Below are 27,460 nucleotides of genomic sequence, written 5' to 3' on the forward strand. Positions count from 1 at the left end.
TTGAATACAGTTAGTTAATTAGGACTCTTAAACCATGACTAATTAATAATACATTTTCCTTGATCAGTCTCACTAATTATGGTTTAGTTTGAATCCCAAAATAATCACTCTAGATTTTCCTAATCTCTATCTTTTTTAATTCCCTTGTTCATTCATTCATCTATTCCTTCCTTTATTTTTTGAGACATTTGAACAATAGATGAGATACATTATTCACATTATTCCTAAATGGTTTCCATCTTGATATCAAGTTTAAAAAATAGACTTTACAAATGTTTTGGTATCAAGCATTTATCATCAGTACTCTGATTATGACATTAAAATGGCTTAACAGGTGTGTGGAAAATGTACAGAAGAAAGGAAAGCAAGACAGATTTTAAATGGCTTTCTGATAATTCTATTGTATTTTAATTTCTTTCTAATGAGTTTTACTTCTGAGTGTTCTTAAGAAACTTAAGATGGAAGGGACTTGATAATGGTTTCCCTGAGGGCTAAATCTCGATTTCCTATTTATAGTGGAAAATATCAGTAGACCAGAGTTACCCCGGAATGCTGAGTGTACTGGATAATATCTTGTTCACTGGAACTCAGTGAGAGGGTCATACTAGTCCAGTCAAACACTTCCAGGATTATTTAAGAAAAGGGGAATGTTTAAAACAACATTAAAGTCAATATTAAAATAGGAAATAAAGAACATTTGCCTGTGCATGCACAAATACACATATGAACAACATGAACATAGTTGTATGATAATGGAAAGATTATAGGTTGATTTAGATCACTAAGCTTCATCAGTTAACTTTAAATCTTAGATAATTTTTTTAAGTCTAGACTATAAGAAGAAATCAGTTTTAAAATCAATCTATAAATTATTCATAACAAATATATATAAAGAATGAATGAAATATTTTTTTCTGGAGGATACCTTTATAGTATGATGTTAATTTTCTAAATGTATAGGCTAGAATAATTCTAAAACAAATACAACTTCACAAGAGTAATATCTACTAAATATAAGCTTTGAAATGAAATTTACTACTCACTTTCATCAGATTGAAAATCTGCAAGATGATAACTGATAAGTAGAGACAGTTTTTGACTTCCCTAATGAAACCTAATGGTGAACATATATCATCAATTGAAATTTTTAAATTTGACTCCTTTCTATTAATTCCTTGAAATTTTAGGCTTATTATTTTGACAAATGATCATTATGTGTAGAGACTAAACAAAATGATTGACCCATATACAGACAGCTGCCTGGAAGATTTTTAGTTGAAAAGCAAGAAAAAAATCAAACAAGAATTAATTAAACAAAATATAAAGAGGTGAGGGAAACAATACAGGTATAAAGACATTTCTGGAAGAAGTTTGAAGTCCCCAGAGAACTTCTGAGTGAGGGTTTTGGGGAAGTTTCAGTAGAACAAGGGACTTTTGAAAATTATTAAAGAATGATCAACATTTTTTTTCCCATTATGTGAAGGCAACTATTAAAAGGCATTTATACATTACCACCTAGGGACTTGGGTTTTAAGACTTAATATATCCCTTGGAGGAGGAAAAATACTCAGATTTTAGAAAAAGTAAATGCTGTGTGAGGCAGAAAGTTTTAAGTTATGACCTTCTGCTTTTCTGCTTATGTTCTCTTGCATGGGACATTCAAGTCACATCTATTCCCCCAGTGTATTTCTTTGTATGAAATTACCACAGTAGGAATTAATAAATGGTGGGAACTCCTTTTGAGATTCTTCATATATGTAAAATCATACGGTATTTGATTTTCTCTGACTGACTTATTTCAGTTAGCGTAATATACTCTAGGTCCACCTATGGTAAGGTCTCATTCCTTTTTATAGCTGAGTAGCATTCCATTGTATATGTATACACATCTTCTTTATCCATTCATCTATGGGTGTACAGTTAGGTTGCTTCCATACATTGGCTATTGTAATAATGCTACAGTAAACATATGTCATAGACATGAGTGCATATATCTTTTTAAGTTAGTAGTTTTGTTTTCTTTGAGTAAGTACCAAGTACTGTAATTATTGGATCCTATGGTAATTCTATTTTTGGCACTTCCATACTGTTTTCTTCAGTGATTGTAGCAATTTACATCCCCACCAAAAGTACATGAAGATTCTCTTTTCCCCACATCCTCACCAACACTTGTTATTTCTTGTATTTTCAATACCAGCCAGCCTAACAGATGTGAGGTGATATCTCATTGTGGTTGTGATTTGCATTTTTCTGATGATTAGTGATGTTGAGAATTTTTTAGGTATCTGTTGGCCAGCTGTATGGAGAAATGCATATTTAGGTGCCCTGCTAATTTTTTTAACCATATTTTTTTTTTTTTTTGGTGTTAAAATGTCTTAGTTCTTTGTATATTTTGGATATTAATCCCTCATTGGATATATAATTTGCAAATATCTTCTCCCATTCAGTAGGTTGCATTTTTGTTTTCTTGATGGTTTCCTTTGCTGTTCAAAAGCTTTTTTTTTTTTTTTTAATTTGATGTAGTCCTAATAGTATATTTTTGCTTTTGTTTCCCTTGCCTGAGAAGACATATCCATAAACATCTTGCTAAGGGTGATATCAAAGAAATTACTGCCCAATTTGTGTTTGTTTGTTTTCAGATTTTTATTGTTTTAGGTGTCACATTTAGGTCTTTAATTCATTTTAAGCTTATTTTTGTGTATGGTGTAAGAGAGTGGTCCAGTTTTTTTTCTCTTTTCTTTTCTTTTCTTTTCTTTTCTTTTCTTTTCTTTTCTTTTCTTTTCTTTTCTTTTCTTTTCTTTCTTTTTTTCCCCCCATTTGGCTGTCTAGTTTCCCCAACACTATTTTTTGAAAAGACTGTCTTTTTCCCATTGTATATTCTTGACTCCTTTGTCATAGATTAATTACCAATAGAGGCATGGGTTTATTTCTGGGCCCTCTATTCTGTTTCATGGATTTATGTGTCTATTTTCGTGTTGGTAATATACTGTTTTGATTACTATAGCCTTGTACTATATCTTGAAATTTGGGACTGTAATACTTCTAGTTCTGTTCTTCTTTCTCAAGATTGTTTTGGCTATTCAGGGTTTTTCTGTGGTTCCATACAAATTGTAGGTTATTTTTCCTAGCTCTGTGAAAAAAGCTATTCCTATTTTGATAGGGATTGCATTAAATCTGTAGATTGTTTTGAGTATTATGGTATTTTTAACAATATTAATTTTTTTTCAATCCATGAGCATGGTATATCTTTCCATTTGTTTTGTAATCTTCAATTTCTTTCATCAGTATCTTTTAGTTTTCTTAATATATTAAGTTAAAACTTAATATGGTTTTCTTAATGTAGGTCTATTACCACCTTGGTTAAATTAATCCTAGATAATTTATTCTTCTTGGTGTAATTGTGAATTGGATATTTTTCTTGATTTCTCTTTCTTCTGCTTCATTATTAGTGTGTGGAAATACAACAAACTTCAATACATTGATTTTATATCCTGAAACCTTACTGAATTCATTTATCAGTTCTAGGGAGTTTTTAGGTGTAATCATTAGGATTTTCTACATATTAACATATCATCTGGAAATATGACAGTTTGACTTTCTTCTTACCAGTTTGGATGCATTTTATTTATTTTTCTTGACTGATTGTTGCAGCTAAGACTTCAGGTTCTATGTTAAATAAAAGTGGTGAGAGTAGACCTCATTGTCTTACTCCTGATATAGCAGAAGAACTCTTAGTTTTTCACCTTTGAGTATATATAATATTACCTGTGGATTTTTCATATATGGCCTTTATTATATTGGGGTTTTTTTCCCACTAAGCCTTCTTTGTTGATTTTTTATCGTAAATGGATGTTGCACTTTGTCAAATGCTTTTTCTGCACCTATTGAGATGGTCATATGGTTTTTACCCCTAATTTAAATTTTTTTTAATGTTTATTTATTTTGAGAGAGAGAGAGAGAGAGAGAGAAACAGATCATGAGCAGGGGAGGGGCAGAGAGAGAGGGAGACACAGAATCTGAAGCAGGCTCCAGGCTGTGAGCTGTCAGTACAGAGCCGTATGTGGGGCTCAAACCCATGAACTGTGAGATCATGACCTGAGACGAAGTTGGATGCTTAACTGACTGAGCCACGAAGGGACCCCTGTTCTTCCTCTTGTTAATGTGATATATTACATTGACTTATTTGTGAATATTGAACTGCTCTTGCATCCATGGAATAAATTCCACTTTTTTGAATGATCTTTTTAATGTACTTTTGAATTATTTTTGCTAATATTTTGTTGAGAATTTTTGCATTTGTTCATCAGCAACATTGTCTTATAGTTTTGTTTTTTGTAGTGTCTTTGTCTGATTTTGGTATCAGGGTAATGCTGGCTTCAGAGAATGAATTTGGAAGTTTTCCTTTCTCTATATTTTGGAATAGTTTAAGAAGAATAGGTATTAACTCTAAAAAATAAATGTTTGGTAGAATTCACCTGTGAAGCATCTGGTCCTGGACTTTTGTTTGTTGGCAGTTTTTAGATTATCTGGTTTTGATGTCTCTTACGCAATCAATTTTTCTGCATGCAATCACTGATTTTTCATTTTGTATTTGGTTATTTTTATATGATTAGAGCAAATATGAAAATTTGCACCAGGAGTGCCTGGGTAGCTCAGTTAAGTGTTTGACTTTGGCTCAGGTCATGATCTCTCAGTTTGTGAGTTTGAGCCCCGCATCAGTCTCTGTGCTGATAGCTCAGAGCCTGTAGCCTGCTTTGGATTCTGCGTCCTCCTCTCTCTCTGCACCTTCCCTGCTCATGCTTTGTTTCTCTCTCTCAAAAATAAATAAATATTTTAAAAAGATATGTATGAAAACATTTGAGCCAAAAAATGAAACAAAGGAACAAAAAAGTCAGCCTGCCTTCTCTGACTTCCATATATATGATAAGTGCATTATCATGTGATAGAGATAATCTCATGGACTCCAAAGCTTAGAAGCTTCTTTGACTTTGCACTTTCAAAATATGCTGTCTTCACTATTCTTTCCATTTTTTTTAAATTATTCATTTTACCCCCTAGGATAAAGTAAGTTTATCTATAATGGTCCTAGATATAAGAAAGTCTCAAAGAATGCGTAGGATCATATGTAGATATTGAAATATTGGACAAATTAGACATTATGGTATGCATCTTTGATTAATTGAAACCCCTTAATGAAATGTGTGAGTCTGATTATCTCCAGGACTTTTTAAAGGAATATATAGTTGGTAATATTTGATTTAGATTGGTATCAAAACATAGTCTGAATCTAATTAGTAGATGGAGATAAAAGGGAAGGGAGGGGAGAGAAAAAATAAAGGAAGGAGAGAAGTAGGGAGAAAGATGCCCCTCCCCCAACCCCCCAGCACTATTTTTTATGGTGGTTTGTTTTAAGACCGATTCTTATGATTATTTTCCTGAGACTCATTCAGGATGGTTCAAGGTAAGGATGAAATAAGTAATCAAACTAAAAATAATAATAACGAAATTCAAGAACTGTAAAAGTGGGCCACACTCTGCCCAGGGATGGAGATCAGAAATTTGTCAAATCTACCTTTTTGCAGTGGCAGGCTTTCCCTTTCACTATTTTTCATGGCTCCATTTTTTTTTCTTTCTAGTTTCTCAATTCTTTTGCTCATCTATTTATTACATGGCTTGTAAAGTTTAACCTGACTTTGAATTACTAATATGACTCCTCTAGCCCCTACTAATAACTGCTTTAATCTCTTTTTACATTTGGTTTATTGCTGTTGTTATAAGTGACTGGGAGAAAATTCTTGCCATAGGTCAAGTCACTGACCAATCTGTAGATTTCCAAAGAATTCCAAATAGCCACGGACATATCCAGGCATATGAGAAATAGAACACGTGATTTTAGATGCAGTGTGCCAGTTGCTGTTCTCAGCCTTGACAAAAATAATTCTCTGCGAAAACAAAAAGGATTTATTAATTCATACAGAGATCATACAAAATTGTTAGGAGAACTGAATACATAGCTTATAGGCTGAACGTTAGGAACTACCACAGTATACCCCAGAACTGGTTGGATTAAGGCCAGGCTGTCTCTCCCAAGACCAGGAAGCTGACAGCCAGCTTGATGCTCCCATCCCTGCAGACTCTGGAATCACACAGCCCTATCTATCTCTTGTGCATGAGGCAACGGATAACATCTATACTGTTTTCTCATGTAACAAATTTCTGTCTCCATATATATTGCAGGGATCATGTTTGATGAGCAAAGCCCAGGTCATGTCTGCCCTGGAGCTATAATGAATTTTAGAAATGGGAATTGGTTTGTTTTATTTCTAATTTGTTTTCTTTAAGTTTTCTTTAGAGATATGGGTTTAACACTGTGAGTAACTTTCACATTGTCAGAACAGTGTCCTAAAATTTGGTAGCCTGTGTTATTAACAACCTTTCTTAATAAAGGTTTAGAGTACATGATAACCAGGTTTAGTATATGGCAGACCATCACTAAAGGGTTTTGAGTACTTGAGGTAAGTACCACTGACAAACCGTTGAGTTATACATATGTGTATGTTACGATATCTTGTGTGTATAAATGTCATTTTACCTATCTTTATAATGTTATTTTAATTTTGCTTTTCTCTGGATTATTTCCTCAATTAGATGATAACTTTTTGAAGTTAGAATCCTACCTTCCCTAAAATATTAGACTTAACATTTTTATTGTAATTTTTTTTAATGTTTCTTTATTTTGAGAGAGAGAATGCTAGCAGGGGAGGGTCAGAGAAAGAAAGAGAGAGAGAGAGAATCCCAAGTAGGCTCTGTGCTGTCAGTGCAGAGTCTGACATAGGGTTCAAACCCAGGAATCATGAGATTATAACCTGAGCCAAAATCAAGTCAGACACTTAACAGACTTGAGTCACCTAGGCACCCCTATAATTCACAATTTTTAACACAAAAAAAACACAGGGCCAAGACTCTGTGCAATGAAAATAAATTAAGACCACACTTAAGACTGTTCTTAGCACCAGTAGATTAAATGAGTTGAATAAACACTGGACATTATCTCCAAATTTGGAGATTGGAGTTGGGTTCCCTAATTTGCTATTCTCTACAATAACGATGCTTAGAGATCCTGTAAAGTATAAAGATTGATATCAGAGAATCTCTTACCATGCTGAAATTCTAAGATAACAGAAAAAAAGTATAGATACATATTTGTATTTCTCAAAGGAAAGGGTTTAGATTCTCAGAGGGAGTCCATGGCTCAGAGAAAAATAATAAAGGTCAGTAACCACTGATCTAGAGAAATATCTAGTAAGTTTTAAGAAGAAAACCCATTTTGGTTCAACTCTTATGGCTGTAAATCTCTCTGAAACAAATTATTCCATCTTCTTGCCTCAGTAAACACATTCAAGTGAAGATGATGGGTTCTTTCATAATGTGACAGAGTGCTTCAGGGTCATCATTCTGCAAATGGATTCTCATGGCTGCCTGCAGATGAATAGGTGTAAAGTTTGAGTCAAATATATACTGAGTCCAGGACATTCCTGAGATGTTTTCAAATAATTCCATTACAACCTTTCACTTTATTCCTGCTGATTTACCTTGTTTTAAGTGATTAGTTCTGAACAATTGTGGTGACTGGTTATTCTGGCTAGTTTTGTTTGTACCTAGTATGTAAAGTTTAACCATCCCCATTAGGTCCTAAGGCTACTGTGATAAAGTACCACAAACTGGCTGGTTTAAAACAATAGAAGGTTACTTTCTTTACAATTCTGAAGGCTAGACGTTCTAAAATCAGTTCTGAAATCAAAGTGCGGCAGGGGCTTGCTCCTTCTGAAGGTTCCAGGAAGTAATTCTTCCTTGTCTCTTTCTTGTTACTTGTGCCTCCAGAGGAAATCCTTCCCATTCTTTGGCCTGTCAAGAATCTCAGCTTCTTGCCTTCATATGACTTTCTCTACGTGTGTTCTCTTTATGTGTTTTCTCTTCTTCTTATACGAATACCAGTTACCAAATTTAGGCCCTACCATAATGTAGTATAACTTGGTTTTAACTTAATTACATGTGCAAAGGCCCTCTTTTCAAATATGGTCACATTCTGAGATTGTAGGTGGATGTGAATTTGATACATTTCAAACCAGTCCACCATTTATAGCATTTTGTATACTTCAGGTAAACAGCCTAGGCATTTTTGTTTTTTTTTTATAGCAAGCAAGGAGAGAAAATTTTATTACTTGCAAGTCTTGGGCAATTTTTTAACAGGGAAAGAGCAAACATTTTATTACACAAAAATCTGTCTATGGAAATACTCTAATATTGTTAATTTAGATGCACATCTAAGATTTATTTATATTTTCATTTCTAAGATAAACAGCTTAATTCCTAACATTGTCCCAACTTTGTGCTAGATTCCTGAAGGATATAATAAATATTATTACCTTTAAATTATACAAAACAATCTTTGTCTATGAGGAATATAAAGAACAGAATTTAGTAACATAACATTTTTCAGTATAATATATAATGATACATTAATAATTACAAAACCCACACAAAAACATAATAAATATATTGAAATAAGCATTTTACAATAAAATCTTGTAAGGGGGGCAGATAAGGGTAATACTCAGGTCTGGTGGACACCGAATTCATTGAAGAGGTGACTTTTGAAAGAAATAAAAGGACTAGAATTTATGGCTATTTTATTCACAACCAAGAAAGAAAACCTAAAAAAAGTTGATATTGCAAACATTCCCTTATAAGTGAAAGGTTATTAACTATTTACTGATTTAAAGAAAACAATTAATTTTGATGATTGTGGCTGAATTTAATTTCAGGCCAGCTTACTTATAAAGCATGTATGTATTTTTAGTGTCTAAATCAATGCTGTAAGTACGTGTTATGAGAGAGCATTGGGGCAGCCAATCTTATAGAGCCAAAGCATAATACACAGAAAAATAAATCTGAAAATGTCCAGTGTAAGATACAGGTACATCAGTGAGCTTTCCACTTTGAAGACACATAATTTTTTCTTAGCATTTCAGAAGTAAGCCAGAACTGCTGTTTTATGGGAGATTACTATCTAACTTATATTTTATTTTATTTACTGCTACAATCAATTAATTCTGCCTAATTCTAGTTTATTACATCAGAATATTAGCTATATGCTACATCTAAAATTGTCTGCCGTTTTAGAAATGATTCTCAGTTGAAATTGTGTGACATGTGCCCTCGGAGGCAAGTGGGTCACTGTTTCTCTTTTCCAGAAGGGGAATAGCCAGTGTTCTCTAATGTGCTGCTTCAAGTGAAGGAGAGAGTGTGATTTCTTAATTTCGTGTTTCTTGTAAACATTGTTTATCTTTTTTATGTACTTCAGAATATTCGTTTAGTACATGAGAAAACTGCACATAAGACATTTAGCACATATTTAGCTCTTAACATTGGAAACTTATTTTCATTATAATTGCTGTCATTGAGTTCTGAGGTAAGATTAATTCATCAATAAGCAATGCTGTGTACAAATATTTCCTTATGAAATGGTTCTAAACAAACAAAAAATCCCTCCCTATGTCTCCTAAATGAAAACAATAAGGTAAGACATTACTCTACCTCTCTAACTTTTAGACAGTCTCATTCCATCTCTCCAAATGTCTCTCTCCATATGGTAGATGAGAAGACCAAGAGCCATTCGATTAACATCCCACCAGTTTAGAAAACAATAGCCAAAGGGGCGCCTGGGTGGCGCAGTCGGTTAAGCGTCCGACTTCAGCCAGGTCACGATCTCGCGGTCCGTGAGTTCGAGCCCCGCGTCAGGCTCTGGGCTGATGGCTCAGAGCCTGGAGCCTGTTTCCGATTCTGTGTCTCGCTCTCTCTCTGCCCCTCCCCCGTTCATGCTGTGTCTCTCTCTGTCCCAAAAATAAATAAACGTTGAAAAAAAAAATTAAAAAATAAAAAAAAGAAAACAATAGCCAAACGAGATAGTTCTTTCAGATTGTACCAGCAAAAAAATCCTAGAGAAGATTCTGAATAATTCTATGGACACTCACCATGGCCAGGGGAATGAACACTTTATTTGTCCATGAATGAGTCACATTTGTGCCCTTTAGTTAGATGGGATTAGCTCTATTACAAACTCTTATATATGATCTAGCATTTTGTATATTTCAGGTAAACCGCTTAGGCATTTAAAAAAAAAAACAGGCAAGAATGGAACATTTTATTAAGTTGGATGCTTAACTGACTGAGCCACTCAGGTGCCCCTGTTTTGTTTTTTAATGTAATGACCTCTGGTTCACAGAATTGGATCAGTCATGATCTGTGGTTCTATGGTTCCTAGAAAATCTCCATCATGTGACACTGATTCTGCAAAGGCCCTTAAAAAATTAATTTAAATAAACACGAGTAAAGACTCTGACCAACATGTGAGCAAAATCTTATTAAAGTCCCTTTTAGCACCATCATCCATAGTTTTTACATGAACAAATTAAGGAATAGAGAGGTAGAAGTCCCACAGTCAGTCGTGGAGTTGGGGTTTGAAACCAGACCAACACAAGAGCTAATACTCTCAGCCTTTAACTAGAGTTTACACTGTGAATTCAAGTTACTAAGTTCAGGGTTTCAACATTTTTGCACTAAGCCTAATTGAAGTTTGAAAAACTCTCTACCTCTTTTCAATGTAGTTTCAACCATCAAGTGAAACACTTCACCTTTTGCTCCTTCTTTTATTTCCCCCTCCTCCCCACTCCTGTGAAAAGTTTATTCACATTGATGTAGCTAAAATCATACGTTTCTTTCAACCTCAGGGAAACTTAGACTTAGTGAATCATTAGCGCAGAGAAACTTTTTGTGCTCTGCACTAAAATAAAAATATTAATATTGTTGAAATAGATTGAACCTACCATATGTGGGCCCTCAAAATGATAGTGGGGCCTTTTCCACCTTATTTCTGAATGTTGCACAAAGCAACACTAGATGGGACAATTAATGTGCTCCCTCATTCATTGAGACGTATGTTCCAAAAATGTTTCTAGCCCCAGGTGAGAGAAACTTCCATTTCCATTATCATTTTCCATTTTCCCTAAAAAATAGATTTCTTAACCTACCATGGTCCATTTTAATAACATAAAACTGGTATCAGGAAATTACGAATGAGTTAGTTCATAGAAACATTTTTATACATTAAGAACCTTCTAAAACTATGCATTATGCACTATTTAAATTTAGCGATGACTTCTAATCTCTCTCTTACCCAAAACATTTTTTTTTTTAACTAGGTGTCTTCCTCCATGCTTCTGAAACTTCAAGATACATGAGAAGCACCTGGGGATCTTGTAAAAATGCAGATACTGATTAAGAGCAGGATCTGTATTCTGCATTTCTAACAAGTTCCCAAGAGATGCCAATACAGCCAGTGCACGCGCAATACTTTGAATAGAAAGGCACTTAATAAGTGATTCACAAATGCTACTCAGTGTTACTGAGGATCATTTGGAGAGCTTTAATAGAGAGACTCTTGAATAATGTTTAGAGATTCAGTGTCAGTGCTGGTGACCTGAGGCTTGGCCATCTGCATTTCTTCAGTGTAGGTAGAAGGGATTCTGTTTTAGATGAAGAGTTCACAGAAATGTTAGGGGATGTGTTCACTTGGTAACTCAGAAAGGTCAAGAAGGGAAATCTCAAAGATTAAGCATTGGAACACTAATAGTATATTCTGAGGGCATCTGTAGAGTGGGTGTTCTATAGCTATCTTGGGTCTCAGGTACTCTTATTGGCCAAGAAATAGGTTAAATGGTTTGCTTTAAGCAAGAGAAAGTTCTGCAACACTAGATTTGGTTGTGCTGTTAGAACCGAATGCTAGATAGCCAAAGCAATCAATGGACGTGGTGACATTATAGTAAGGATTTAAGGGGCGCCTGGGTGGCTCAGTCGGTTAAGCCTCCGACTTCGGCTCAGGTCATGATCTCGTAGTCCGTGAGTTCGAGCCCCGCGTCAGGCTCTGGGCTGATGGCTCAGAGCCTGGAGCCTGCTTCTGATTTTGTGTCTCCCTCTCTCTCTGCCCCTCCCCCGTTCATGCTCTGTCTCTCTCTGTCCCAAAAATAAATAAAACGTTAAAAAAATTTAAATAATTTTATAATCACGGGAAATAAGGCATCTGCGATGTTAAGAAATAAGATCCAGATTTGGGAACCTGTGCTCGAAAGCATGTATGTCCTCAGACTCCTGCTGTATGACTGCCTTGTTTTAAAATTTCCTTCCTCCTCCTCATCTTGTATCACCACTATCACAACTATTTAGGAACTTAGTGCCCATCATATAGTTGATATTCAGTAACCACTTGTTGACTATTGCCAGCTTTTTATACATTTTTACAATAAAAATATCTCACCAAAGAAGGAGTCAAACTGCCACTGTCATCAGTTCTCCTGTAGCTAGCATTTTACACGTGTAATTGCACTTCTTGGTGGCAAGCAAGCCCTTTTATATACATGATTTCACTTTGCACAGTCTGGAAGTCAAGCAGAACACATTCTGAAATGGAAGAAAGAGATAAGGAAAACTAAATTCTAAAGACTGTCCACATTGCTTAATTTCAGAGAGCTAGAAGACAGTAGAGAAGGAATTAGGCACTCCATTTTCCCTCTCCTTTTACGACGCTTTTCTCCTTCCTAGTGTTCTTCCACTCCCATGACTATCGACTTGGACATAAATGTGAAACTAACCACCTAGATAACTGTCTCTTTTAATCTTTCTGCATATCACATGCAGGCATGCATTGTCTAAGCTCACTATTCTTGCTCCAGCTGTGAGAAAATGAACCTGTTTTTTGTATTCTTCTTCATAAAGCTGTCTCTGTCATGTTGGATGTTACACCTCTCCTATTCCCTTGGATTTCTTATTTTCTAGATGAGATTACATCCCCTGTAACATAACAGAGAACGGCTATTTTGGGTTTTCAAGGAAATTACACTTACCCTTTTTGTTTTCTAAACAAGTGTAACAAAATTTTATAACTTTTCTTCGTAATCCAAACTTACCTGATATATGAATTTGCTATATTAATTAAAAAAACTATTTTGATTTTTAAGAGGTAAAAAAAAAGAATTTAAGATTTTCAATGATCTATTTATATTGTATTTGAAATAAGGTTTTAATATTTTTCAGGTTCGAGGAATAAGTTTTCATATCAAAATGACTGTACTAATAATGCATTTTGAATTATTTTACCATTAAAAAAGAAAAAAAAATAGTCCTTTCTTGTGTAGTAAGAGTTGGATATTTGGCCACTGAAAGGCAGTTTGCTTAGGAGAAGTTTTATTTCTTAGGCTATATACTGAAACTAGTTTTTGTGGACAATCAAAGTTTCATACATTTCAGACATTTTTAAGATTTCAGAATACATAATTTATGTATTGTACTCTTTGTGTATATATACTACTTACCCATTGCCTGTCGCTCACTGCCTCCCTTGGTCACCAATAAGTAGAATTTAAAATAAGATAGTGTGATGGAAGCAGACATGTGTCTGCCAATGCCCATTCCCCCAGTCCTTCATTTGGTAGTACAACAAGTGAGTTTAGCAGGAAACCTATACCGACAGCTCCATTAACTAGCCTCTTGGCAACTGTTGCAGTTAGGGCCACATTACTATGCCCTAGGCAAGGGATAAGAACAAAACTGAGTCCATGGTTATATATACAAAGAAAGAGAGAACTGTAGTTGTTTTCTCTTAGATACTTAATTCTTTCTTTTCACTGGGTGGTGTATACCTTTATTCAGTATGATGAAATTATAAGTTCTTGTTCAGTCTGGAAACTCTTTTTATGCCCCAAATTATCCTTAGGTGTTTCATATCTTATTTGAGAGGAATTTTCCTTTTTTTATGTTTTTGCTCAAATGAGACAAAGTATTGTCACCATAACTATGTATTTCTCCTTCAATTTTTGTAGAAAACTTTGCTTCATCCCTATACTCTTAGAGCTAGATTATTGCCCCCTTCCCTGTGCTCTGGCACAGTTCAGCATTTCTCATATCTTAAAAGTTATCACACTGCATTGCATTTGTCTACGGCAGGGAGGGGCACATACCTATTGTCTCTTCATCCCCAGTTTCTAATGTAGTACATGATACCGGGAAGTTTTTAATGAGCAACTAAAGAATACCTTCCCTGAGTCCTCCTGGAGTACACCTCTATTTTGGAGGAGGAGAGGTGATTATGTTTCTCCTTTCAGAACCAACATTCTGGGGGATGGAATATTAAACCTTTTATTGGTTCTTAAACTATTTGGAATTTTTATTGAAAACTGCTATTGGAGCAGCTTCTAGGCTTTCATTATGTTGCACCATTAAATACACCCTTAGACATAGAACTGAAGATTATTAATGTATCATTTCAAGTTAAATGTCTTATGAGTCAACAGAACATAGGACAACCCTTATGTAAGCAGACATAGAACTTTGTTTTTTCAGCAGTGTCAGAAGCAAGTTTTTTTTAAGACAGTTAAGTTTCCTTAATTGGCTATAAAAATCTATCTTTTTTGTATTATACTTTTTTCTTTTTATGTGTAAGTTTAAAATCCTTATCATTTGAATCATCATTAATATTAAAAACATCTACCAAAACATCTTACTTTTTAATTAAGGGTCTAAAGATTTCCTTCTAAAAAAGAGTGGCTATAATAAATTCTAAGGCTACATTTGCATCAGTGTCTTAGTTGCGTTGGTTCTGTTAGATTTTTTGTAAACATCCTTTTCTTCCATCCTTCAGAAGCTGCTCATTGATTTTGCCACAAAACGGTAAATACTCTGCTTCCTTTCAAAAGCAAGCTGAGTGCATTGTCTGGCAACAGTGAATCGGAATCTCCATTCTGTCAGTTTTATCACAAAAAGTCTCTTTTTCTCCAAAGCCTTGGGGGTCAGACACTCTGGATATATAAAATTCCTAGTAATTCAAAGTGTCTGAATCCTCCACCTAAACAGGACGATGGTGAATTGGTAGCTATGTAGGAGTAGTTCTTGTTACACTGTATGCTCCTCACCGTAGAAAGTTAGACTCTGCACAAAAGCCCAATTTTGTGTCACTCTTATCTTTCAAAATATTCTCATTTTTTGCTATATGTATACGTTAGGCATTAATGCATGTGCATAAATAAATACATACACATATATTTACATAAAAGTATTTAGATATTAGATAGAACTCACTTGAGATTGGCCTTTTGGGAAACTGATCCAAATCCAAATATGAATCCAAATACGAAAATTGATCTAAATACGAATTTCGCAGCTTTGTGAAAATGTAGAACCCATTACAAATGTCTGTAGGTGCCTTGGCTCACAAATACTTTCCTCCCCACGGTCAGACACCATTCAGGCCAAATCTTTGAAAGACACCTCCTGATGACTTTGCAGACTCCTCCCATGTAAATTCATTGACTTTCTCATGTGTTCCCATCCCGGGTGGCATAGGGCTGTCTTTTATGGCTTCTATCATATTGCTGGCTAGTTTTCATCAAGGTGGCTCTTATCTGCCACACCTGAGGCACTGACACACTCTAAATTCCTCAGGGCAGGAAAGAAGGGAGAAAAGAAACGGAGTTAACAGTTAACGGAGTTAACGGAGTTAACAGAGGGAGGCTTGAATAAATGTATGGGTAGGTGGATTTAAGATTAATGACGTGTTAAAAAGGTGCACCGGCTTTGATTGTAAGTGTCAATATGTGCATTATTAAATAAAATGTGGGCCTTGCTTGGCAATGTTTCACTGAGTAATTTAAGTAGTCTGTGACCTGTGAAGACATTGTTATTTACTTGGAAGTATTAACGATATATCTGTAGAAGTGTCTGACATTTCATTAGAAAGTTTAATGAGCTTCTCAAGGTGATCTTGGTGGTCAGTTCAGTCCAAACACGTTATTATAATATGATCAGAATGGGGAAGAAAAACTCAGTGAAGATAAACAAATTATTATGACTGACATTGAAAGTATCGCTAGGATTCTAAGTGATCTTTCATACACCAATGAAGCCAGGGGAGATCTCAGGCAACATCCTACTCACCAGTCTCCTTTCACAGGTGACAAGCTGTAGGCTTTAAAAAGACCAGGCTGATTCTTTGTGTGGTTGCTTTGTTTCCGATTGGCACTACTTAGAACTCACGGAAACTATGACTTCTGGAAACCGTTCTCAGGAAATGGTTATTTAAGTTTGTGCTTCCAAGCTTTAGGATTTTTAGCCCTTTAAGTAGAGTCAAGGGAGATGGGTACACTGAGCACCCCACTGTATTTATTCACTTATGTTTGTTTTGTGGGACCATTTGTCCCCCACCGGCACTTGATAAATAAGCACATTTTCTTTTCTTTTTTAAATTTTTATTTATTTTATGGGACGCCTGGGTCGCTCAGTCGGTTAGGTGTGCGACTTTGGCTCAAGTCATGATCTTGCAGTCCGTGAGCTCGAGCCCTGCGTCGGGCTCTGTGCTGACAGCTCGGCCCCTGGAGCCTGCTTTGGATTCTGTCTCCCTCTCTCTCTGCCCCTCCCCTGCTCATGGTCTGTCTCTCTCTGTCTCAAAAATAAATAAAAACATTAAAAAAATTAATTATTTATTTATTTTGATGTTTATTTGATTTTGAGAGAGAGAGAGAGAGAGAGAGGGAGCATGAGCAGGGGAGGGGCAGAGAGAGGGAGACACAGAATCTGAAACAGGCTCCAGGCTCTGAGCTGCCAGCACAGAGTCGGACGTGGGGCTCCAACTCACGAACCATGAGATCATAACCTGAGCCTGATGCTTAAACTGACTGAACCACCCAGACACCCCAATAATTACATTTTCTAGCCAAGCCAATACAAAACCCTTTTGTGAAGAGATTATAATGTGTATCTTAGGGCAACCTGAAAACAGGAAGCATATTATATATTTCATGATTTTTATTTCATTATTTCTGTGAATTTATACATGTATATATTTAAAATATATTTAATATATTTTTATATATAAGACATTTTAAAGGGTAAATTTATTTTCCAACTGTAATTGCAGGCATGCATGTTCAATATAGAAACAAAAAAAAAACACAACAAAGAAAATAATAAAAAAACTTTTATTTCTTTCCTTGGAAAGAAGAGTTGGAATATGGGAGCCTATCTAACAAATAGAATCATGATCCTTCTGTAAATGAAATGTATTATGTTTTTCTTTCCAGTTGGTATTTATAAGGATTATCTCACAATACTAAATTTTTTTTGGTAAACATCAGAGTAATGGCTGGTTACTTATAAAACTTGTCCCTCACCTAAAGAAATTATGTACCAAACTATCTAATTATCTACCTAACGATCTATGTATTTGGATAATTATCGATTTAATGTTTTGAAGTCTATCTGTATCCTGGAATGGATTACATATTCACCTACATTTTATTCTGGATATGGCTGTCATGAACAAATTTTCAATAAAAATGGTCTATATCAGTAAATAGAATGAAGTTATTTGTACATTTCTTAGTAGGATTTGTCCACTTGGAAAATAATGATTGCCACTGAAACATACAAGGACTGACAGCTTTTTTAAAAATCTCATTCAGCCTCAGTTAATAAACATAATTGAAGAATGAGTTGGTTAATTAAATGTTCCTGTTAACTGAAGTTACACAAGCTCTGACCTATGCTTCTTGATCCCCTGTAATGATTTTAAAAAGACCTTATTATTTCCACATCTATAATTGGGCATCCTTCTGAAACTTCAGCCAATTAAGTTCTTATAAAATTAAGCTCCTCTGACTATTTTGTATCTTCCAGAGCCTCGAGCTCAGCATTTAAGTGTCAGTAGTGTTTTTCCATGACTCCAGATATGAAGTTAAAAAAAATGGGAGTTGAATGTATATTGGTTGTAAATTCAGCAACTTTGGCAGGCTTATTCATTCTTCTTTCAACTATAAAATACAGATAAACAAAATATCTGTCTCATAGACTTTCTGTGAAACTTAAATGTATGGAAAGTGCTGAGAACAGTCACTGGCTCATAGCTGTCATCACTGTAATTGGTCTTACCATTGGGAATTGATAGTAAAATCAATAAAATTGCATATTGTTGTCAAGTGATTTTCATTTACATCTATTAAAAATATCAGTGTGAGCGGGGCGCCTGGGTGGCTCAGTTGGTTAAGCGTCCGACTTCGGCTCAGGTCATGATCTCACAGTCCGTGAGTTCGAGCCCCGCGTCGGGCTCTGTGCTGACAGCTCAGAGCCTGGAGCCTGTTTCAGAGTCTGTGTCTCCCTCTCTCTCTGCCCCTCCCCTGTTCATGCTCTGTCTCTCTCTGTCTCAAAAATAAATAAACGTTAAAAAAATAAAAAAAAATATCAGTGTGAGCAGTGAAAGGACTGTGGAGAAAGCACTCAGTTGATATTTCTAATTGATTTGTCTTGGGTTACTCACAGTTTTTCATAGCTCTCCTCTAACAACCACCCTTATATGTTTTCTCTGCAAGATCCTTCTTTCTCTCACATGAGCTTTCTTTGCAGTATGTTAAAAGCAGATGGGAAGTCGTATTTGGTACCTGTCCTTATAGCTAACAAAACTAGGTTCTCAATGTATCACAGTTGACTGTGATATCCTGGGGGTGTAAACCTAATCAGTATTATCGAGACTGTGTTACTGCTGACATCTTGCCTGTGTGCACACCTGCCTGTGTGCAAAGCCCTAATCACTGCAAGAGCTGGGGACTGGACACCAGCTGAGAGGAACAACCTGGGTTTATTCACTAATTTTTCTTGCTAAATGCTATTTGTGGCAATTACATAGGAACCTCAAAATAAGAATAAGATAATTAAGACTGGACAGAGAGTTCTGGAGTTTGGTTGTTTTCACAACCATTTAGAGCACCAGAGCCTGTAAAAAGTGTCCATAAAAATAAGGTGAAAGGGGGCACCCGGATGACTCAGTCAGTTAAGCATCAGACTCTCGATCTCAGCTCAGATCTTTTTTTTTAACAATTTATATTTTTTAATTTTTAATTAATTAAAATTTTTTTTGAGGTAGGGAGAGAGAGAGGGAGAGAGAGTGCAAGCAGGGGAGGGTCTGTAATGCCCGAAGTTCCAAAACCTCCCACAAAAGACCACCAGAGTCGTAAGTCAAAGCCAAGCGGCAAGGGTCGTTTATTGCAGGTTCGAACCTGGACCTCTGCGCACTCGTTGCCGGTGACACTAAGAGGCCTCGATCAGGGTTGGTACAGCGTTTTTATAGACAGGGACAAACAGCATAGGTGAGGTTTCAAATTATGAGGGGCCTGATTAGTCGATTTTAAAGTACGGACATTTGTGGTTTTCTGATTGGGTGTCCTTTGTCTGTCCTTTGGCGGGAAGGCTTTGTCCGTTACTTGTGGTGGGAGGGAAAAAGGGAGAGGGGATAGGTGAGGAATGTGCTAAGCAAGCAGGTTTACAGAAGCGAGAAACGCCGGTTAGTTTATGTACAACCACTTATTCCATTACATATCAGACTACATTTAGGAAGGTTTACAACCCATTCTACTACACAGCGGGTTACATTCAGGAAAGGTCTCACAATGCTCATAGCAAACAGAAAGCAAAACAGACTTCTCAGCAATTGTATTTCTTATCAAAGATCCATAATAAGCAGAAAAGAGAACCTAGCTTTAAACTAAGGTAGGGCTGTCATTTGGATTGTTCCTTTCAGGTCAGAGAGAGAATCTTAAGCAGGCTCCACTGCTCAGCTCTCAGTGCAGAGACAGACCTGGGACTTGACCTGGGGCTAGATGCAGGTCTCCATCTCACAACCATGAGATCTTAACCTGGCCGGAAATCAAGAGTTGGGTGCTTAACTGACTGAACCACCCAGGTGCCCCTCAACTCAGGTCTTGATCTCAGGGTCTTGAGTTCAAGCCCCACAGTGGGCTCTGTGCTGGGCATGACACCACTTAAAAAAAGAAAAAGATGAAATGCAAGAATTAAATTTATATTTAGAATATCTGTAGCTCCATCTCCAATTCAGTTTTCCATCTTCAACTCTGAATCTTCAGAAACATGTCTATCCCTATAATATATTAATTGTTTCATATATATATTTTAACTAAATATTCTTATATACCAATGCATACATGCATAATATATGTGTGAAGCTTAGATCCCCAAAATTTATCTCTCTGTGAAAACATGCTATTTTCCCAAATTTTGGGTTTTTTTAATTGTATTATCAGATGTAAGACTGCATATTGTTAAAATTCCAATTAAAATAAAGTTTTTTAATGTTTATTTTTGAGAGAGAGAGACAGTGTGAGCAGTGGAGGAGCAGAGAGACAGGGAGACATGGAATCCAAAGCAGGCTCCAGGCCCTGAGCTGTCAGCACAGAGCCCAACACAGTTCTCGAACTCAGGAACTGCAAGATCATGACCTGAGCCGGAGTCAGATGGTCAACCAACTGAGCCACCCAGCCACCCTGTTAAAATTCCAATTTTTGAAGATAATTACTATTTACATATTCTCTTCATGACATGTCTACTTAGGGAATCATTTGTAGAACACATTGGCTATTCTACCAATTGACATTCCTTCTATAAACAACGAAATAGATGTCTTCAAGACTAAATACCTAAACATGGTAATTATTTTACTGACTATCAATATGTTCTTAATTCTTAGGTATGGTACCTGTTTGAGGTTTTTTTTTGATTTGTATGTTGGTTTGGCCTTGATTGGCAGCTCCCATTGATCTCTTAACTTTTTCATTGTCCCCTAATCACTTTGTGTTCTTGGGTCTCTTCTTTTTCCATCCCACTTTGTACTACTCATTCTAATAATCACTCCCCCTAATAATCCTTCATTTCCTTCATGCCTCCCTTCTTTTGCCATATACAAATGGCGAAATCCGAAATTTAGTTAAATCTAAATCTCTCTATACCTTCCCCGGTGCAGGAGATTGTGGCTGGTGAGAATCAAACAAGCATGATGACCGATCTCATTTTGAACTTATGATCAATAACCTTAAGCGGGTCCTTGCTGCTAAGCAATCCTGCAATCTTCTACACAGCACAGTCCATTAATTCTCCCAATGTGATGTCTATTTTATACTTCCTTCTCTCTCTTCAAACTTTAAACTCCGCTTGCTCAACCAGCTGTATCAGTTGATATACCTGTATGTTAGTCAGGGTTCCAGAAAAACAGAACCAATAAGAAGTGTGCATGTGTATGTGTTTAGGTGTGTGTGTGTGTGTGAGAGAGATTCATATATCTCATTTATATCAATACATTATCTATCTATCTATCATCTATCTGTCTATCTATCTATCTATCTATCTATCTATCTAAGAGACATTTAAGAAATTGCCTCTCATGATTATGGAGACTTATAAGTGCAAAATCTGCAGGATATTGGCAGGTTCAGACCCAGAGGAGAGTCAAAGTCACAGTTCAAGTCTCAAGGCTGTCTGCTGCAGAATTCCCTCTTCCTGGGACATCAGTCTTTTGTCTGATTCTTCCTTCAACTGACTGGACGAGACCCCTCCACCCCCCCCAAATTATAGAGGCCAACATGCTTTACTCAGAGTCCATCAATTGAAATGTAAATCTTATCCAAAAACACACTCACAGAAACATCCATAAAAATGTTAGACCAGATATCCGAGCATTGCAGGCCAGCCACGTTGACACATAAAATTAACCATCATGTCATACTTCTTATTTCATCAAGAAAATAGATGCTATCTATGCTGGACATTGTTCATTTACCCTCCAGGTCTACTTTCCAGCTATTATCACACTTCTGTGTGCCCCATAAATCTGTACAATATGGACCATATCAGTTTGTCCTTTTGTCTTTTTCTTCCCATTGGGCTTGGGAATTCCTGGCAGCAGATGGAAGGAAGCTGGGGAATGAGGCCAGTATATTTTGTATTCCACATACATGGTCAACTAGAGCTGTTAGAATTTTCAACCTAAGTTTATGGCTCCTGACAAGGTGTATCTCTCTATTTTAACTTTCTTCCCTTGAATATATGTCACCACCTTCCTCTTGTCCCTTCATGCCCAAAGCAGTTATATCTTCAGGCCACTGCACCACCTCTCCCAGTTCTCCTTCACACTTGCTACATCTTGGCAAATAGTTCCTCAAACCTACATGAAATGATCTGATTTTGATTGTACGATCTTTTCCGAAGGAACCCTGATTAATACATTTTAAGAAGTAACCTTTTACTTGGTCCTAGCACATATAGCCATCTATCTACATTGTTACCCATTTGCCTTTACTGCTTATACCGGGTGAATTACTAGCCCTCTTAAGTCAGTCCCTACACTTGTGCATCAGATCTAAACTCCACTCATACTCAAAAATATCTGATAATTATCCTTTCTCTCTTCTGTATCATCAATTTCTCTATTTCATAAACAACTATGCTGTTGTATCACCCATCTTTGAAACATTATGGCTCAACCCTGCATTGCCTTACAGTTATTACCTTATTTCTCTCCTCTTTTTTTATGGCAAAACTCTTTGAAAGACTGAATATTCTCTTATGTGTCCTCATCCATATAAATTCATGCTTGACCCCACTTCTATAGACTGCTCTTTCCTTTCAAGGTCCATAGTGAACTCCATATTGCTAACTTGAAATGTTAGTAATAATTCTCCTTTTAAGTTAGCAGCTGTATTTGCAATACTTGACCACTCCCACATTCCTAAAACATTTGCTTCACTTGGATTTCATGACTCCATGTCTCTGGAATCTTTTCTCATTTTACCATTCCTATTCATTCTCTGTTGATAATGATTTTTTGTCTTTTTAGATATTTTATTGTTGGAGTACATCATATCTTAGTCTTCAAACCTCTTTTCCATTCATTCTCTAAGTGACCTTTTCTGTGTCAAGTTTGTGAGTAGCACTGACAAATGTATACTTCTCATATTCATATTTTCTGCTTAGGACACTCCTTTGAACTCCCAAGTACTTGAATCTAACTACTTACTCAACATACCTATTTGTATGCTTAAATGACATCTCAGACTTAACAGGTCCGCAAGCAATGCCTCCTACTTTCTTCCTCTATGGAGGAAGTTGAGACAATGGAGGAATCTATGGAGTTATTGAGACAAACAATTTGTGGTCATCTTTGATGCCTCCCTTATTCTCATACCTTCACATATAAAATCCTTATTAATGTTTCGAAAGAAAAAATAGAATCTTAGTGATCTTATGCTAAATCTGCTATTTTACAGCATTGTCAATACTGACTGAATAAACAAGTTTAATTCAAATCAGATAAATCTGTCCTACGTTTTTGACCACCATATTTTCAGGAATCATTTTCATTATAAATTTACATTTAGCTTTAAAGCTACATGTTTCAGTGGGATACAATGGCATTTTTAATGACCTCTAGTGTAGTTTCTGTACAATATATATAAAAATTTGCGGGAATACTTGGTAAATAAATATATTTTAGCAATATTTGTCATGATATGCGGTAAACTGGAATCTAGAGACCAGTGTCAAAATCTTTATTATAATCTGCCTACCCATCACCTATTTATTATTCTAAGTATAATCAATAAACAAATGCTTAAATTTTTTACTTTGAATAGTTTTTTGTCTTTCATCCTGTACAACTTCTGTCTTAGGTGTTTTAAAAGCTTTTTTTTTTCCCCCTGAAATTCACTACTAGCATGTTAAGCAGCTCTTATGTTTATTTTTATGATCTCTCTATCATGGTAACCTCAGTAGTGTATTCAATACATATGTGTCCACTAAGTGTCCAAAGCTTTGGCTTCATGCTACAGGAGACCAAAGAGCAACTGATAAATAACCATATTTCTCAGGATCTCACAAGGTGATAGAATTAATGTAATTACTAGCCAGCTTTTTTATGGGCCATATAAAAGAGCTAAATTAGCCCACTGGTTATCTTAAGTAGAGAACTTACTAGTTGTTTTCTTTTTTAGGAAAGGGGGGGGGAACTATTTATGAATCAACATTTTAGCCTTTTCAAAATATAATCCTATTATTTAGAGAGTCTTGAAATTATCAGAAGCATCCTTCCTGTGATCCAAATTTCAAACCACAAAAGCAGTAACTTAAGGAAGCAGAATCTTTGACATGGTAAGGATTTTGATGTGATAAGGATATGTCGAGGGTTTTTTCCTAATGCTCAAGTCCCTTTCATTGTGAATTTCTTTTTGTTCAAATACAAAAGCAGCTTATTTGTTTGCTCTTTCTTTTTTTTTCCTTTCCTTTCTTTCCTTTCCTTTTCTTTTCTTTTCTTTTCTTTTCTTTTCTTTTCTTTTCTTTTCTTTCTTTTTAACCTTTGAGAGCTCTGAAATGGAATCCTTTTTTTGGGGGAGTGGGATCCTTCATTTTAAAATACTCCAATCATTTTGTTGCTATATATAGAAAAGTTTATTTAGCCTTTGTAACCTGTCTATCTTACACTTCTATTTTCAAAACATGGAACCTTATGCTAGTCTATAATATAATCAAACCACTTCTAGTACAATTTATTGGGCACTTACTCTAGTGAGGTACTGTATTAGTAGCCTTTTTACGTATATTACTTCTCTCATCTTTATAGCAACCAGTAGGACAAATGTTAAAATCTCCAGCTTCATGGAAAATGTAATGAACCTCAATGAAGTTAGGATGCTGAATTTCACCCAAATTAGGAAGCAGAGACTGGATTTGAACCAAGGCTTCTTGGCTCTAAAATCCAGATATACTGTTAAGTGACATTTTCCTTTTGTCAGGTTCTGACATTTTTCTTACGCCCTTATTTTCCCCTTTTTATCTATAGTCAAAGTGCTACTGTCATTCCTATTCAGCCCCCATCCTGCTTCTACCTACAAGGTCTCAGTGGTATCCTTGAGATTGGTGCGGGCTCCAGCTGGAGACGCAGGAAGTTTCTCTTGAAGTAACTTATACAACCAGCACTTTTGATTCCTCTCTTCTATTTTCTCGATGACAAATCTTGGCTTTTTGCTGCCTGGAAGTCTGGTCCATCTTTTGGATTCATTGTCTTCTATTACCTTATTGCTGAATTCTTTTTTTTTTTCTTAATTTTTTTATGTTTATTTTATTTTTGAGAAAGAGAGAGACAGAGCACCAGCAGCACAAGCAGGAGAGGGGCAGAGAGAGAGGGAGACACAGAATCTGAAACAGGCTCCAGGCTCTCAGCTGTCAGCACAGAACCTGACACGGGGCTTGAACCCACAAACCGTGAGATCATGACCTGAACTGAAATTGGTGCTCAACCGACTGAGCCACCCAGGCACCCCTGATTGCTGAATTATTGTTAGATCTCAGTCTGAGTTTTAGCTGAGCCGCTTAACTGTGGGTTGGTTTCCTTGTAGTAACTTCGATGCGCACAGCAAAAGGTTCAGTGTCCCATGTTGCCCGAAGTCCCACACTGGACACAGTTGGATTCTCCCCTCCTCCCCTCTGTATTATTACAGACATGTAATTTCAATATTTCAACTTTTCCTAGTTTCAAAGTTCAGCTCTAAAACATTGAACTATTTTACTTTGTAGAGGTATCATCAACTGTATTTTTATTTGATTTAGCATTTCCTCTAGTGATTAATGTCTAAATGATCCCGAGTAACCCTGTGGGGCTGAATCTGCGCTCTACAAGTACTTCCTTCATGTGTAAATACATTCTGTTAATGTTGCTACCTGCCGCTATCTGCAGATATGCTCTGCTCACAGATGGGCTGCAGTGAAAAGATTTGTATGTATCCTCCTGATTCTCAGTTGTAAAAGAACAAAGAAAACCCTGACCAAATCTTGCCAAAGAAAAATTGCACTAGACAAAGTGAAACAGGCATTGAAAATGGTATTCAAACCTAGTACAATAGGGGAGTGAATCAAAACAAAGTCTGAATTCAACTCCCTTGACATAAATGGCAGAAAGCTTGTTATTCTGCAGTGAGCTAGTGGAGATGTACCAAAGGAAGTTAGGGGGAGGATGATCAATGGGATGGGTTAGTGCACACTGAATTGTTCTTCAGTTTGCAAATGTTTTTCCCTGTGATTAGGCCACCTGTGTTTGCTAATCATTGCCCATAGAAATTAGGCCCCTACCTTTCCACAGGGACTGGAAGATAGGAGTGCTATGTTGTTTGATAAACCGCATTTCAAAGAGATAGCACCCATGTATCCTTGAAGATATTCCTGGGTTGTAAAATTGGTAAGAACCTTTTTTCCTTTTTTCTTTTTTCTTTTCTTTTTTCTTTTCTTTTCTTTTCTTTTCTTTTCTCTTCTCTTCTTTTCTTTCTTTCTTTCTTTCTTTCTTTCTTTCTTTCTTTCTTTCTTCCTTTCTTTCTGTTGTCTCTTTCTTTCTCTTTTTTATTTTTGTAATTAGAGGCTTTTTAAAGATTTACATCTCGAAAGGGCAGGGAAAGAATTTACAATTACAAGATTACTAAAATAATGTCCTAAGAAAAGGGAGGTCAGGGCCCAGAGTCAGGAAGACTATATGTCCAAACTTTAGTCAGGCTGAGGGAAATGTTAAGGCTGTTTAGGTCAGTCTCATTGCTTTTAAGATGTTACTCATTACTTGTAAGTCATTTCCTCTATTTCATTTACCCTCAGGCTACCTATTAAACAACTCAGAGGCAACAACAGCTGTTCTAACCTGATTTTGCTTTTTTGCTTTTTACTAGCTGCCTTGACAGATTTTATCTCCCTTTTTTCAAGTTTTTATTTAAATTCCAGTTATTTAAAAAGGGCACCTGCGGGGAGCATGGGTGGCTCCCTCAGTTGAGCCTCCGACTTCAGCTCAGGTCATGATCTCACAGTTTGTGAGTTCAAGCCCCGCATCGGGCTCTATGCTGACAGCTCGGAGCCTGGAGCCTGCTTCAGAGTCTGCATCTCCGTCTCTCTCTGACCCTCCCCCGTTCATGCTCTGTCTCTCTGTCTCAAAAATAAATAAACATTAAAAAACTAAATTAAAAAAAAAAAGGGCACCTGGGTGGCTCAGTAAGTTAAGCATCCACCTTCAGCTCAGGTCATGGGTTTGAGCCCCGCATTGGGTTGATAGCTCAGAGCCTGGAGCCTGCTTCATATTCTGTGTTTCCTCTCTCTCTGCCCTTCCCATGCTCATACTCTGTCTCTCTCAAAAATAAATAAATATGTAAAAAATTTAAGTTCCAGTTAGTTAACATACAGTGTAATATTAGCTTCCAATGTACAATATAATGAGTCAACAATTCTATACATTACTTATCATAAGTGTATTCTTTATTCCCCATCACCTATTTTACCTATCCCACCACCCAACTCCCTCTTAACCATCAGTTCTCTATAGTTAGGAGTCTGTTTCTTGGTTTGCCTCTCTCTCTCTCTTTTTTTCCTCATTTGTTTTGTTTCTTAAAATCCACACATAAGTGAAATCATATGGTATTTGTCTTTCTCTGACTGACTTCTTTTGCTTAGTATAATACTCTCTAGCTTCATCCATGTCTGCAAACATAGTCAT

General features: G+C 36.2%; 1 protein-coding gene across 4 annotated transcripts in view; it reads left to right on the plus strand.

Moving 5' to 3' along the window:
* Nucleotides 1–27,460, plus strand: part of LUZP2 (leucine zipper protein 2) — a 502,216-nt gene that overhangs the window by 254,646 nt on the left and 220,110 nt on the right. The window lies entirely within an intron of this gene.

This window comes from Leopardus geoffroyi, chromosome D1 (assembly GCF_018350155.1).
Source record: "Leopardus geoffroyi isolate Oge1 chromosome D1, O.geoffroyi_Oge1_pat1.0, whole genome shotgun sequence".
Classification (NCBI taxonomy): Eukaryota; Metazoa; Chordata; class Mammalia; order Carnivora; family Felidae; genus Leopardus; species Leopardus geoffroyi.